Genomic DNA, 17,182 nt, shown 5'->3' with positions numbered 1-17,182 from the left:
CTAACACCCAGTCATGCTAAAAAGTTTCGATAAACTAGGAATATAATAGGAATTTCCCTAATTTGATAAAAAATATCTTCAAAAGCCTACAGCTAATGTCATACTCAGTTTTGAGAAACACAAAGCTTTCCCAATGATTTCAGATGCAAGAAAAATATGTTCCTTCTTACCACTTCCTTTTCATCATAACACTGACATTGTAGCTAATGCAATAACACACAAAAAAGAAAAAAAGAGAGAGAGAGAGGAAGGAGGAAAGGAGGGAGGAAAAGAAAGGAGGAAGAAAAACTATATAGACTGGGAAAGGACACATAAAACTGTCCTTGTTCATCAATAATTCTTTATGTAGAAAAAAAAAACAATTGACAAAAAATGCCCCTAGAACTAATAAGTAATTATAATAAGGTCACAGAATATAAGGTTAATGTATAAAAGTCAGTTGATTTCTATATAGCACAATGAACAAGTGGAATTTTAAATTGAATACACAATAATATTTATATTAGAACTCAAAAAAATGAAATACTTAGGTATAAATCTAATGATATATATTCTCTATATGAGACCTATGACAAAACTCTGAAGAATAAAGATCTAAATAAGTGAAGAGATACTTCACGGTCATGGATAGGAAGATTCAACATTGTCAGATTCAGTTTCTCCCAATTTATCTTACATTCAATAAAATCCTAATCAAATTTTAGCAAGTAATTCTTTACATATCAACAAGATGATTCCAAAGTTTACATGAAGTGACAAAAGACCCATAATAGAATAAATTTGAAAGAGAAGAATAAAATCAGAGGATTGGCTCTAGCTAACTTGAAGACTTACTATAAAGCTACAGTAATAAAACGAATGTGATATACTGACAGAATAAATGAATAGCTCTGTGAAACAGAACAGAATGCACATAAATGAACTCACATATATAGGGTCCACTGATCTTTAACAAAGGAGCAAAGGTGAGACAGTATGGCAAAAATAGCCTTTTTAAAAAATGAAGCAACTGGACATCCACATGCCAAAAAATGAATCTTGACACAGTCTTTACACCTTCTAAAAGGATTAATACAAAACCATAGACCTAAATGTAAGACATGAAACGATAAAAATCGTAGAAGATAACCAAGAAGACTTTGGTATGACAATAACCTTTTATACACAATAACAAAATCATGATCCTTAAAATAAATAACTGATAAACTAGACTTTTTCACAATTAAAATGCAATTAAAAACAACTGCTCTGTGAAAGACAACGTCAAAGGAATACAATGAACCACATAATTGGAGACAATATTTGCAAAATACACATCTGGTAAAGCACAATTATCTAAAATATACATAACATTGATACAAAATATAGATAATAAAATAACAAAATATTCCAATAAAAAAATGAGCCAAAGACCTGAACAGAATCTCCTCAAATTTCTTATACACACACACACACACATACACACACACACACATATATACAGGAGAGATATACACATACACACACACATATATACACACACACATAAATACATATATATCCTTGGCATATATGTAAATATAAATACATACATACATATATCTTTCTGGAAAAAAATATGAAAAGATCCTTCACGCCAGATGTAATCAGGGAAATTAAAATTAAATAATGAGATACCACTATTCACCTATCAGAAATACCTAAATGCAGAATACGGACATTGCCAAATGCTATTGAGGATATGGAACAACAGGAACTCTCATTCATTGCTGTTGGCAATGCAAAATGGTGAAGTCACTGCGCTAGTTTCTTTACATAACTAAATGTTCTTTTGCCAACGGCAATCATCCTCCTTGATATTGACCCAAAGACATTGAGAACTACATCCATAGAAACACCTGCCCATGGATTTTTATAGCTGTTTTATTCATAATTGCAAAACTTGAAAGCAAATGAGATATCCTTCAGTAGGTGAAAGGATAAATATGCCATGGCACATCCAGACAGTGATTATTCAGTACTTCAAAAAAAAAGAGTTATTAAGGAGAAAGCTTAAATACAAATTACGAAGTAAAGGAGACAATCTTGAAAGGTTATCTACCATATAATTCCAAATGTATGAGATTCTGGGAAATGCAAAACTATAGAGACAATAGAAAGATCAGTGACTACCAGAGTTTGGGGGAGAAGGGGTAAATAGATGAGCACAGATAATTTTAGGGCAAAAAACCCCCAAAACCCTGCTATTTGATAATCTAATAATGGGTTCATAGTATATACCACAGCAAGAATGAACTGTAATGTAAAGTGTGGGCTTAGGGTGATGATGATGTGTTGATGTAAGTTCAACAATGATAACAAATGGACCACTCTGATGAGGGATGTTGAAAATGCAGGAGGTTGTGCATGTGTGGGGAATGGGGCTTATGGGAAATCTCCAAAATTTCCTCTCAATTTTTCTGTGAACCTACAATTTTTCAAAAATATAAATAAAGAACAAGAAAAAAACATTTAGGGATGGCTGAAAGAATCCTCACAGGGTCTGTGCGGTTTCTGCTGTGCCTGTGCTTCACATCCTACCTGCACTCCCATGAGCTTCAGATACCTAGTTGGTCTCTTTTCTTAGACAAATTGACAGATTGATTCCTCAGATTCCTCTGGCATTATATTCTTTTTGTCTGTAACAGGTGAGTTGATGCCTGGCCCTGGAATTCTGCTTCCATGGGAGGCCATGAAAATAAATATGCCTTAGCTTAGATCCAGAGTGTCCACTCTGAGTTCATTCCTGACTATTTATAGGCATTGTTGGCATAGAGATGACAAAGATTTGGCATCCAGAGGACAAATCAAGAAGATGCCTCAGAATGTGCCATTGCTAACTTAATGTGCATCACAATGACTCATTCGTGTCCTATCCTTGGTATTCACTAGCTAGATAGTTAGAAAGTTAAATACTTGACTCTTGTTGATCATAAAGCCCAAATACGATCTTTGCAGCAAGTAGGGTACATCTCTATTATACTACAGAGACAGAAAGCCAGAGATTATTGTTTGTTTTAAATTTTAGGAACTTCATATTAAAGCGTCACTGTATAAACAAGACTGCAGTGGTAACTTAACTAATTAAAGATTCATTGACAAGGAAAAGAGTCAGATAGATTGCAATAATAATGGTAAGTCTAACTACTTAGTATTCCCCATAGTTTGTCTGCCGATATGAAAGTAAGAACAAATATGATTGTACACTATTAAAGATTATTAAGCATGGCAAGTGTAAAATTACTTCTGTAATGCATATTTTCCCTTAAAATCACGGAGTGATCTTGCAGGCCCAAGGCTTAAGGCACTTGTTAAAACACATCCATCTTGAGACTTTCAGCTGTCAAATGTGGCTGCCTAATAGGGAGGCCTAACAAAGAGAAGTCTGCTGCTACCTATGCATGCTGAGAGAAGTGGAATGTTCCCTGGATTAAAGCTCACACTGACCCAGCTGTCTTCAAGGTTTGCAAAAAGCCTTAGAGAGCTTCCCAAGAGGTTGCTGGAGACAAGGTTGATCTGTTCTAATTACTTCACAGAGGATATGAAATTGTTTGTATAGCCCATTGTGAGCACTCTCTGTTATTATGAAGGGTGATCAAAATAACACTCTCTAACAGTAGGAAATGGTTATATAGCTGCATACTTATTGCTGTTCTAATTTTCAAAGAATGCCAGGGAAAAAATATTTCTACCCACATAGGATGAATCCTCAGAAGGGAAATGGTTTCTCAGGGATTAAAAATCCACGAGAGTTTCAAGTTTAATGCCTCCTCTTGACATATTTTGTGACCTCATTCAAGAATCTGACTTTTTATTTTTATTTTTATTTTTTTTTAAGAATCTGACTTTTGATGACTCTATCCTCTTAACTATGGTTCCAGAAACTACTATAGAGCTAGTGAGTGAAAGCTACAGAGATATAGATTTTGGCTTGATAGAAGGAAGGATTCCCTGGTGAACATAGCTGCCTACCACTAAAATTTGCTCCTTGGGAAATAGAGAGATTCTTAATCATACAAGGACACAAATTGGGCAAAGTTGGTAAAACAAAATAACATGGATTAGATAAAATCTATCAGAGTTTTAAAATTTATTTCGAGTAAATCCCACAGCCATCCTGGGTGATAGATATTGTAATCCTTATTTTATAGATGAGCAACCTGTGGCATAGAATGGTAAAATGATTTTCTCAGCGTCATACAGTTTATAATAAGAAGTGTATTTGAGTCCAGTTCTGTCAGTCAGATTTCAAAGACCACTTTCCACCCACTGCACAGAGATGCTATGGATAGGAACCCTGAACTAGGCAGAAATCAGATGAAATAATCCATGAATGATGGAAGTCTCTTGCTTTTTAGTAACAGGATATAAATTGTCCTAATCCTCAGTTCCAATTCCCATATAAGCTCAGAGTTTTCCTTTAATTTTACAACTTATTTCCTAATGACTCCTTAGTTTCTACTCCTGAATCTATATAGACGTCTTGCTTCAGAATATCAACAGACAAATCACAAAGATCTCTCTGTTCTTTGTTTACCAGAGCACATCAAATCCCACTCAGAATTTTCTGTGTTTCTGTGCTTTATTAAAGACCATTCCATCATATCCCCTGGCTACTTTTATGCTCTTCCTACAGTTCCTTGGGATATCCAGCCCACCTCCTCTCTTTTCTACTCTCTTACAGGGTGGGCTTACTGTAAGCTGGTTTACTGTATTTAATTCTTTAAAATCTGAGGTAGGGAATAGCTAACTTTTCTTCTTCTCTTTCACAAAATTGTCCCTTGATCAGGGGCTGCAATTTTGATAAGTTTGTAATATAGAAGTAAGCAAAAAATAATTGGCTCACTGCTTTACAGCAATAACACTGGCAGCAGTTTAGTATGGAATCTTAGGGATACAACTGGAACCAGGAAGACAAATTAAGATCATTTCAATAGGGATCCCTGGGTGGCGCAGCGGTTTGGCGCCTGCCTTTGGCCCAGGGCGCGATCCTGGAGACCCAGGATCGAATCCCACGTCGGGCTCCCGGTGCATGGAGCCTGCTTCTCCCTCTGCCTATGTCTCTGCCTCTCTCTCTCTCTCTCTCTCTCTGTATGACTATCATAAATAAAATTAAAAAAAAAAAAAAAAAGATCATTTCAATAGTCTGGAGAAAAAGAATGTGAAAAGGCCTATGTTGATTTACTGGTTGAGCGCTCAGTCCTCAAATAACTGCTTGGAACTGGTTGAAAGCCAGCCCTTTCTCTGCCCTCCATCTTTCCCTTCACCTTCCCCACATCCTCACCTTGAGAGGCTCAGGAGGGGTTAATACACCAAGAACCACCACTAGAGCATGCCCTTGTAGTGACAGAAATTGAAAAGAGATTGAAATCTGTCATAGACGTTGCTGCTGGGGGAAAGCCAAGAAAAAGGAGACAAGTTTAGATCCATGGAGACAGATGAATATTAAAAACGAGAGAATAAGAGAAATAGAGAATGACATGAGATTGTGTAGCAAAAGGTAGAATACAGAAAGTGACAGGGGTGTGATGAATGTATCATTTAAGGGAAAGAAAAAGTGAGCACAATCCTTGCAGGAGAACATAGACTTCATTGGAGATTTAGATTCAAACTATAGGTTGCTAAGGACTTTGACATTCCAAATACCCTTTCAGTAAGAAATGGGAGGGTCCTAGAAATTAATTGCAGTCCATTCCATATTAGAGTCCACACCTCTTCATAATGAAGGTGTAGGTTGAGGTTTGGGAAGAATTCCAAAGTCCTAAGGCTATATTAGAGAGATAAGTTACTTCATCTAGCCCAAAGAATGTACCTACTGGTACAAGACCATATCCCAGCCCCAGAAGGTAAGACCAAGGTCAAAGACTAAGGAATAGGACTCAAATGGGTGATGGAACCATAAAATTGAAAAATAAGGAAAATACATATAGTGAAACTAAGTCAAACACAAGATAAGCCTAGAAAAAAATGCCATTAGAACAATGACTCCACTGTGTAGATATAAAAAAGATGTGTTGGAAGATCCTGTGACATCACCCTTCATAAACATCTCTCCATTTCCCTCTTTTCCATTCCCACTGCTGCAGCTACTTTATTTTACTCCTAAATGATCACATCAACTTCCTCACTAATCAACCTGTCTCCACACTTGCTCTTCTTTTACATATCCACACTACAGCTAGAGTAGTTTCTCAAGTATGAGTGAAGTCTTTCAGAGCAAGATGACAAGCTGAGTTCACATCTCTGCCTTGTTACTTTGTTATTAATAAAATGCAATGATAATAAGCAGTCAGAAGGCATACCAGAAAAGCAAAGAGAATGGGCCTGGACCATTTGCAAACCAGAGATTTCTACAACTTCCTGGAGAACAAAAGATGTTCACAAGAACCCTGACTAATGAAAGAGCAAGAACCCTGCATTCTAGAATGTATCTGGAGGAAGAAAAATAGAAATAAGTGAAAGTTAAAACAAAACCCTGAAGAGAGATTCAAGTCTTGGCAGGTACAAGTCTCACGGAAAGTAATAAAGAGAAATTAGGGGTAGTATTAGAAATCCTTATATCAAGAAATATGTTGTGCTATTCTTCTATATAAATGAAGATAGATATTCACTCACAGAAAAAAAAAAAGTGAACTGCTCTTTTTTTCCTCCAAAAATTTAAGTGAACTATTTAGATGAAACTAAAGCATATTATGTAGAAAATACTTTAAGCTAAAATCAAGCTTTTCATGTCGTTAATAGACATATCAGGAAAATTGAGAAAAATCGCTTATGTGAGGAAAAGCTGCAGGATAAAAGTGCAAAGATGAATGAACAGGAAGACTTATGACAAAAAGAAAAAGTTCATTCATAATTATAACTTCTGCCTTTAGTTAATGTATAAAAATACTAGTAGGATACTGTGCAAAAAGAATTCTCAGAAAAATAAGACTTGTTTAGAAACTTTTTAAAAGATACAAAATTTGGGGTGCTTGGGTGGCTCAGTTAGTTGAGCATCTGACTCTTGATTTCAGCTCAAGTTATGATTTCAGAGTTGTGAGGGAGCCCCATGTTGGTCTCTAAGCTCAATAGGGAGTCTGCTTGAGATTCTCTCCCTCTTCTTTTGCTCTTCTTCCCACTCATCCTTTCTCTCTCTCTCTCTTTCCCTCTCTGCCTAAAATAAATAAACAAATACTTTTTATTTTATTTTATTTAAATATTTTATTTATTCATGAGACACACACACACAGAGAGAGAGAGAGAGAGAGAGAGAGAGGTAGAGACACAGGCAGAGGGAGAAGCAGGCCCCATGCAGGGACTCCGATGTGGGACTCGATCCTGGGACTCCAGAATCATGCCCTGGACCAAAGGCAGGAGCTAAACCGCTGAGCCACCCAGGTATCCCCAATAAATATTTTTTAAACAGATAATAAAAATGTAAGTAAGTAGAAGGGATAAAAATATATCTTTGAAGTCTTCCGTCAAGAAAAACCTACATGAAGATGAATAACATAAGCTAAAAGACAAGTAGTATGGAGAATCAACTTCAGGAAGGCCCACCATAACCAACAGAGATTTCAGAAAAAGAGAAAAGATAAAAATAAATCAATAAGAAGGGGGAATAAAATTTTCAATGAAATAAAAGAAGAAATTATCTGAGATCTGAAAGAGACATGGAACTTCCATGTAAACTCAGCTCACACAATTTTAACATGATGAATTTTTTTAAGAGACCAGCAATTAGCCATTATCCTCTTGAAATTTCAGGACAGCAAGGGTAAAGAGAGGATTGTAAAAACTTTCAGAGCGGAGGAAAGACAATCATGTTGCCTCCAATGCAATGCAAAAGGGTCTGGCATTAAGTGTCCCACTGGCCAGAGGATACTAGCAAAAAGAAGAGAGAGGCCTTCCCTGAAACTAAGGGACCACTAAGAAACCTACAAGCTAGAAAATCAAGCACGTGTGTGAGAAAAAAGCCAAATGTGAACATACTCCCAAATTTAGGTTTACTTTCTGACAACATTCTTTGAGGAATAAAGTTGAGCAGAAAACACCAAAAGAAAAGAAAGAAAAAATATAACAAAGATTTTATCTAAGCTAAGGGTGTGAAAGGAAATCTCAGGAAAATACCAATGTAGTCAGCTTAAAATGTAGTGGTTCAAAGTAGCAGGGATGAAGGTGACCCAAAGAGAACACTTTCTTTTTTTTTTTTTTTTTTTAGGATTTTAATTTATTTACTCATGAGACACACACACACACACAGGGAGAGAGAGAGAGAGAGAAAGAGAGAAAGACAGAGACAGAGACACAAGGCAGAGGGAGAAGCAGGCTCCATGCAGGGAACCTGATGCGGGACTCGATCCTGCGTCTCCAGGATCACACCCTGGACTGAAGGAGGCGCTAAACTGCTGAGCCACCAGGGCTGCCCCAAGAGTACACTTTCTAGGAGAAAATCAGAGGATTCAAACTCTAGAGAGAATGAATAAGACAAAGACATTAGGTATATGATGTAACAGGTTTTAATTCTTCTCAATAAACAATGAGAAAATAAGATTTGTCAGAAAATTTCATGTTCAAAACATGAAACAAACAAAAATATGGCAGAACATTGAGAAATGAGGAATGTACAAAGACATTATCAGCACAGGATTCTTGTGTAAGCAATGCAAGTGTCACCAGCTTTGGCTTTATGCATAGGGAATGTTAACTTCCTGCTTTGCACTGAACAGCATCAGCACAATCAATGTCATATAAATGTTTGTCAGATGACAGTTTTTGAATAAGTCTCTCAATGAAAGGTGGGTGCTTAATTACCACAGAACAGAATGTGAACTTTTGACCTCTCCTTCATGTATCTCAATAACATAAAACACAACTAAGATACACTGGGGGTGACAGTGGGGGCAGGAGAGAGAGACAGAAAATCAGTCTCAGTATATTCACTCCAAAATGAAGAGATGGTATTATTCCAAGTTAACTACTTAATTAAGGTAGTACTAAAAATAGTGACTTACCTTACAAAGCTTCCCAGCAGAGGAAGAGGAGTGCTATATAAATGAGACATTTGGGCACCTGGGTGGCTGGGTGGTTAACTATCTGCCTTTGGTTCAGTTTGTGATTCCAGGGTCCTGGGCTTAAGTCTCATGTAGGGCTTCCCACGGGGAGCCTGCTTCTCCCTCTGCCTGTGTTTCTGCCCCTCTCTGTGTCTCTTGTGAATGAATAGATAAAATCTTCTTGAAAATAAATAAATAAATAAATAAATAAATAATCAATCAATAAATAAATAAGACAAATTTGTCACTATCATTGGAGAATATGAATTTGTAGTGTGCAAAGGTGACAATTTAAAAAAATTATTTATTTATTCATGAGACAGAGACAGAGACATAGGCAGAGGGAGAAGCACGCTCCCTGCAGAGGCCCAATGAGGGACTCCATCCTGGATCCTGGAATCACCCCCTGAGCAGACACTCAACAACTGAGCCACCCAGGTCTCCCCAAAGGTGACAAATTTTAAAGGCATATGCATATTTTTAGAGATGAGTACACAATAAATAAAAGAAGGAAGGAGAGAAGGAAGGAAGAAAGGAAGGAAGGAGGAAGACAAGAAAGAAAGAAGGAATAAAAAGAGAAATTGAAATGCAGAACCAATTAAATCTGGTTGTCTTTGACTGCTATCCTGTGGGTAGTTGAAGGTTGTCATCCTAATATCCTGGGGGCAGTAGATGAAGGAAGGTTTGGGACAAGGGACTCCTGGTTTTCATTTTAAGTTCATTTCTTTCCCATTTTATTTATTTTGTTTTTAATCAGGTTAACATATTACATTGATATAAGTAAAACAAAGTATTTTTTATCAGGAAATGAGGGAGCCAGGGGTAGACAAATCAGTTGAGGATTTCAGTTACATTTTCTAAGCTAGCACAATGAATAAGTGCCAGACATGATACAAGAGCAGGGTATTTCAAATTTTATTTCTGTGTTCTTTATACCACACACAGCATTCCCATTGAGTGAGAATCAGGTTATTTTGGGAAGTGGCCCAAGTGCTTTTGATATGCATGATTAACATTTAAAATAATAATGCTAACTCATTTCGTAACTCATAACCAAATGATTCTCTCCTACGCAGAGTGACCTGGGAGCTGGGGGACACCCGGGTCCTCAGCCTGTGGATGAGGCTGACTTGAGGTGCAGTCTCTTGTTCTGCATACAGAATGAGGATCCATTAGGCTCATTAATTCATGAACACTCTTTATTTTAATACTCATAGGATGTCACGGCATTTAGGTCACCTTTAGTTTCAAGCTGACATTTACCTCACATCAAAATTAATGAACATTCAGTGACAGTTCAACAAATGCAAGAATCCCCTGAAAATGAGAAACACTTTAGGGTCCAGGAAAGGGTTACATTAGTTTTGGCAAAATAGGTCTGGTTAATGAAATCCACATACAATCAAATGAATAGCAACTGGTCAAAGGATCATTTGGCATTTTGTGGAGTTGTTTGCTTGGGCTAGACCCTCTTCCTTCCCACATTCAGAAGTCTTCCTATAAGATTATAGGGCTCTAGGGATGCCTGGGTGGCTTAGCAGTTGAGCACCTGCCTTTAGCTCGGGGTATGGTCCTGTGGTCTGGGGATCGAGTCCTGCATGGGGCTCTCTGCATGGGGCCTGCTTCTCCCTCTGCCTGTGTCTTTGCCTTTTTCTGTGTCTCTCATGAATAAATAAACAAATCTTAAAATAAATAAATAAATAAATAAAATATTATAGAGCTCTATGAAGAGTGACATCACGATCCCACACAAATAACATTCTTTATCTCTTATTTCCAAGATTCACTGACTATGTGGCAAATTAAAGATAATACTAGAACCATAAATTTTATGGCCACCCAAACAGTATCTTTCTTATAAATTTAATTGGGCCAAAATGTAGCATTTATATTAGCCAATTATATTTTTAAATGATGCTATATTCTGCAGACATTTTAACATTTCATATCTTGTCTCATTTTGAGCTTTAAAAAACAATGCTGCAAGTTTGGTAAGGAAGATAGCCATCCCATTTTATTTTATTATATATTTTTTTAAATGTTTATTTATTTATGATAGTCACAGAGAGAGAGAGAGAGAGAGGCAGAGACACAGACAGAGGGAGATGCAGGCTCCATGCACCGGGAGCCTGACGCGGGACTCGATCCTGGGTCTCCAGGATCGTGCCCTGGGCCAAAGGCAGGCGCCAAACCCCTGCGCCACCCAGGGATCCCGCCATCCCATTTTAGAAGTGAAAAAAGTTATACTCACTACTACAGGACCATGGTGAGGGTTTTCATAAAAGATTCCAATGTTCAAAAAAAAAAAAAAAAAGATTCCAATGTTCTCCTTTATTCTGTGAAATGAAACAAGATTGAGAATCTACTTGAACATTGTTTCTTACTTAGTGCTTTCTGTCAGGAGAGTAGGTCATCCAGGTGTACCTTCTGCTTCCAAGTTAGGAGGGCTGATTTACTTACTTGCAGTGCATTTGTAATCATATTTAGGACATTTAAATTTAGTCATTTACCTGGGCCATGGATTCCAAAGGGATTATGGATAACCCCACCCAGATCCATCTGACCATGGAACAGAATTGCTTAGCAGAGTCTGGAGGAACGGAGCAGACTCTAGTATGACAGAAGATTGAGCTTTAAAACATAGATCTACCACTCAACTTCAGGGCACTGGGCAAGTCTTTGGATCCTTCTTCATTAAATTCACCTCAACAACTAATTCTTAAGAGCAAATTAGATGAGATATTATCTGTGAGAGTGACTGGCTCAGGGTATACATGGTGAGTGAATGTTAAAATTTTCACTTCCCTGCAGATAGTGGTTCAATTGCATATTTATTTAAAAACCTAAAATAGGGTCTTTGATCCTCTGCCTATTAATTGGTTTCACTGATGATGTTTTTAAAAAACATATCATTGATATTTCTGTTCTGCATAGTTACACTTAAACTGATGCATGTGAACAGTTTCTGAGTTTTGAGTTTGAAATCTAGTTGGCCTTTTCTACCCAAAGGAAAAAAAATATCATCTTCATCTCTAATAAATGGCAACACCTTAATTTATAATTCAAAAGGAGAAATAACACACATGTGGCTGTCAGGAAAGGGTAAGCACTTTAGAAATGACTTTTGTGAAAGATTATGCAGTCTATCTACTGTACCTTATCACTGCAGAGGGAAAACGATGTTTCTTTTGATGAAGACAGGACAAGGAGCACATCCAAATCGATACATGGAGAATTTAATCCTACAAGCTGTCAAAATCACAAACAGAAAGTGAATGTTAATGACAGAAAGGCAAACATGTTTATTGTGGAAAGGTTACAGGTGAGAGGCCTGCTTGGTTCCCTAGAAGAGGCACTGGTGACATGACCCGTGGATCCTAAATTTTGTCATTAGTTTTTCTATTAAAAAACTCCTGAAACATGATATTTAGCATGTCAAGTTTCAAAATTTGAAAGAAAGTGTAGATACCTTGTCTTTAGTCTACAAATATGACAAAGGTTTATACCAATCTAAAAAATATTTTTTAAAATCTGCTGAAATACAGATGCATTTGTTGATGTGTTTAAAGTTTTGTGTACAAATTGGCAAATGAAGACTAAAGTGGAGAAAATAATGCAAGGAATACCCTGAAGCTCATCAACTAACTATGAAGTATCATGATTTTGCAACTTTTGTTTTATCCATTGTTTTGTTTTTCTTCTTTTACCCTTTTCTTTGATGGAGCATTCTAAAGCACAAAGAGCCATTCTTTTCTAAATATTTCAGTAAGAATCCTTTAAGAACACAGACTCTTACAAAACCACAGTACCATTATTTTTTCTTTTTTTTTTAAATTTTTTCCATTATTTTTTCTGACATAATTAAATATAATTTCCTGATGTCATCTCATGTTTAGTACATAATAAAATATCTTTCTCAAAATGTGTTTCTACAGTTGTTTTTTCCCGAATCAGGATCCAAAAATAGTTATATAAGATATTAAAATGATAAATTAACAAATAGTTTGAATAAAGAACTCAAATAAGACACTATATCAAAGTAAATAAAACGTGGTTGAATGTTCAATCACCACAAACATTCAATTGAAACAATATTAAGGTGACATTTATATTACTAAAGCAAAGTTTATGCTATCCAGGTAACATATATTAATATCTGTTCAAAAACAAAATGTTTCTGGTACTTAACCTTGGTAAAGTTTGAGATAACTGAACAGTTCTGCATTGCCAAGAATGCCCTGAGTCAGAGTAATTGTCTTTGACACTAGAGTATTATGATAGGCAATGAAAGTCAAAAGGAAATGTTCTTCCCACTTAACATCACACACCCACTTCTGGAGATTTATTCTAAGGAAAGAATTCAGACAAAGTGAAGTAAATTGTATATACATGGCTTTTCATGTCAGTGTAATCTTTAAAGGAAAAATATTATGGAGAAAACAAGTAAACCTACATTATTACATTAGGTAACTAAATGTACTGTATTAATTCAAGGTGGTATCATGCAGTCATTAAAATGATGAATATAAAGAATAAAAAGTAACATGGAAAAATTTAAATACATAAAATTAAGTGAAAAAAGAACACACACTATGCATACTTTTACTGTCATATAAAAATATGTAGGAATACAGACTAAGTATTGAAAAGAAACACATGAAAATAATTATGTTAGGGTTTGGGAAATATGAATGAATATTTAAAAATAACATGGTTTATTCTTTTTCTACAATTCATTTAATATTACTCACCATCCAATACATAGGCCAGTATAAAAAACAAATAATCGCCAATAATATCACCACCCATCCCAAAGTAATCACTATTTAATAGTTTGGCTAAATACATGCAAACACACACACGCACATACACATGTATATATGTATATATATGGTTTTGTTATATACTTTGAAATATCATAAGTATTTTCTTGTATCAGTAAATTTTTCATTAGATTTTTGTATCAATTTATTCAACTGTTTTTTATTGAACAATTTGGTTTCTGGCGTTCGGGAGGAAAACATTTTTCTCTAGGCTTCAAGATTCTTCTGGCTATTCTAAGAATTCAATTGACATGAGACATATAAACAAGAAAAAATCAAATTTAAGTTTGTACATGTGAGGAATCCACATAAACATGACAGATTCCAAGGACAGTCAAGTATTATGAAGTATATATGTCATCTTGAACTAAGAAGAATAGGGTAGGGGTCCGGATTTCAAAGGGAAAAAAGCCAATTCATAGGAAAATGAAAAGAAATAAATGTTTGGTAAACAAATATTTGCTGTACCATCCAGAAACAATGGGAGATAGAAAGGACTCTGATAAAACAGGTCTTGCTAGGCTCCTCCTTGTCTACTATACGTAGTATATATTATACTATAGTTATTTATTATGATATCTCCCTTCATGAAACAGGTTCTGTACCTAAATTATTTTAGGCATTTAGAAGGAAGGTCAGAGGTTCTTCTTCAGTCATTTGGGCCTTTATTGACTTCAGCTTAAAATAATCTGTTTGCCAAAGTGGAACGTGTTGGGGTGACTTATTCTGAGCCTCTACACTTGCAATGTTTCTTTAGCAGCAATACTAACCAGAGGAGTTGTAGCGACCACAAAACCTGTACCAGTTATCTGCTGATCCTTAAAAGAGATACTTCGTAGGCATTTTCTGTAATTGTCAACATTATTTGTTTGAAATAGGTCCCTTTGAATTATGAGGAAACTTAAGATGCAGATGTTAAACAATTTGTAGAATATAATTAACCAAACAATGAGCCAAAGTTAAAGTCTGGGTCAAGCAAATTGAAACGTTATGTTCTTTTCAATCCACAGTGTATGATCAGTCTTATGGAAGCTTTAGTTCACATCATCATTCACAAGAAAAAGATCTTTTTAAGTAAAAATTACTGGGTCACAGATACTACATTTTTTTCATAGTACTGTGAAAAATTGCTAAAATACTCTCTCAAGATACTTTTACCCTTAAAAATTACATATGCTATAAACCATAACATATAATGTAGATAAATTTTTGATGTATAGTTGACATACAAAGTTATGTTAATTCCAGGTGTACAACACAGTGATTTGACACTAGTACGCATTATGAAATTAACACAAAAGGTCTAATTACTATCTTAAAGTTATGTAATATGCAATTTATAATATAATGCAGTATGTGTATGCATAAGTGTATGTATATGCATGCATATACATATATATACCTATATAAATACATAGTTGTATAGATGGATAGATGATAGATAAATTGATGAATATGTATCTATGCATTTAAGTCCCATAAAACTCTAGTAATATTAGAGAAAAGCTTACCTGTGATTGTTTCAGTTTTCTTTCTTTTACTAGTAAAGACGAATAGTTTTTCATTCATCCATTGGCCTCTGCATTTTGCATTTAAAAAAAAAATATTCACTCAACTATCAGGGCTGGAGTCTACCAGGGAAGTCAAGAACAGATGCCAGCATGGGATTGTATCCAAGTAGGAACATGCCTAATACTTAAAGACCCAAGAATTCATTCATTTATCATCTTTTGTGATGCAGATAATGATTGAATGCTTGCAACAAAACCTTTCCAAAAAAAAAACAAAACAAAAAACCTTTCCATCATATCCCTTGGATGTATGTAGCCTGCCTATGGAATTTGAAAGAATGCAAAGATAAAAGGAATGTGTGTAGGAGAGGGAGAATTACTCCAAGACCAAGTAACAGCCTCTAGGGTTAAGAAGTACATGACAGAATTGTTCAGTAACAATTCCTCAGATATTCTCATTTATGCAACTTCTGTAAATCTGCTTTCCTTTCTGACAAGTTCTGGATTATTTTTTCCAACTGATCACTGTCAAATTTCATGATACCACCTGAGAATCTTTACTGTGCTTAGGTCAGTGCCATAATTTTTACTGTTTTTCACTGGGTTTTACCTTCAAGTCTTTTATAGGTCATTAGAAAATAATAATACAGGTTATAAATCCCCTGTAAAAAATTCTTCTTTAGACATGTGAAGATTTTGCCATCTTGAATTCTTATTTACTTATAACTTTTATTTATGTATTATTTAGCTTTAAAATTTAGTCTATCTGGTGAGTATTCTTTGTGGTTTTAATTATAGTGCTGGGCACTTTCTCATGTGATTTGTGGCCATTTATATACCTTCCTTGAAAGTATATTTGGCTCATCTGTTATTATTTTTACATGATTGTAGGAACTCTTTATATATTTTTGACACAGGTCTCTTGTTGGGTAAATATTTTAGAAATATTTTCCCCTTATCAAATTTTTAACAGTCTTTTGATGACCAAAATAATTTTAACCAACATTTAATCATGTAGAACCATCCTGGGTTTTGTACCAACATTGTTATTCTCATATCAAAACAAAGAAAAAGACTCAGAATTTCAGTCTGTATGGTTAGTTTAATCATTTGTAATGAATATTTAAAAGTGTACTTTTGCACTGGCCACATGGACCACCATTTGATCTAGACAATTTTAGATGAGCCAAAATTTTCCATGATTGACTTACTCTACCTATAAGTTCCATTTGAAATTATGACCAGAGTCAGTTTCAAAGCCTCATTTCTTTTGATATTAATGACACCCCACTCTCCTGGTTGCTTTGAAACAGTTTATTACTTTTGTGGATTCTCATCTCATGACTAAGTATTGGTACCCTAAGGATTCAGTCCAGTGTACTCATATTCTTCTTTACCTTCATTATCCTGCTAATGATGTCTTAAGGCTTTAAATTATCTGATATGCTAATGAAGTCCAACTATATATTCAACCTAAACCATTTATCTGAAAAGAAGATGTATATTTCCAATTGCCTTTTTCATGCATCATGAAATAGGCATTGAAACTTACCAGGTTCAAAAAGAGCACTTGACTTCTATGAACAACCAAACATGTTCCTGCTCTAGTCTTACCCATCTTGCTAAAATTTCAAACCAATGATTCAACTACTAGAGACAGAAAACTAGGAGTTTTCCCTAATGTCTTTATTCCTGTAAGTTTGCACACCATTTTTATCAACAAATTGTGTATATCCTATGCTAAGGGAATTGTTAAATAGTTTAGTAATCACTTTGCTTTGGGTTGAATTGCATCTTA

This window comes from Canis aureus, chromosome 20 (assembly GCF_053574225.1).
Source record: "Canis aureus isolate CA01 chromosome 20, VMU_Caureus_v.1.0, whole genome shotgun sequence".
NCBI classification, from domain to species: domain Eukaryota; kingdom Metazoa; phylum Chordata; class Mammalia; order Carnivora; family Canidae; genus Canis; species Canis aureus.
Note: the sequence above shows the minus strand (reverse complement) of the source record.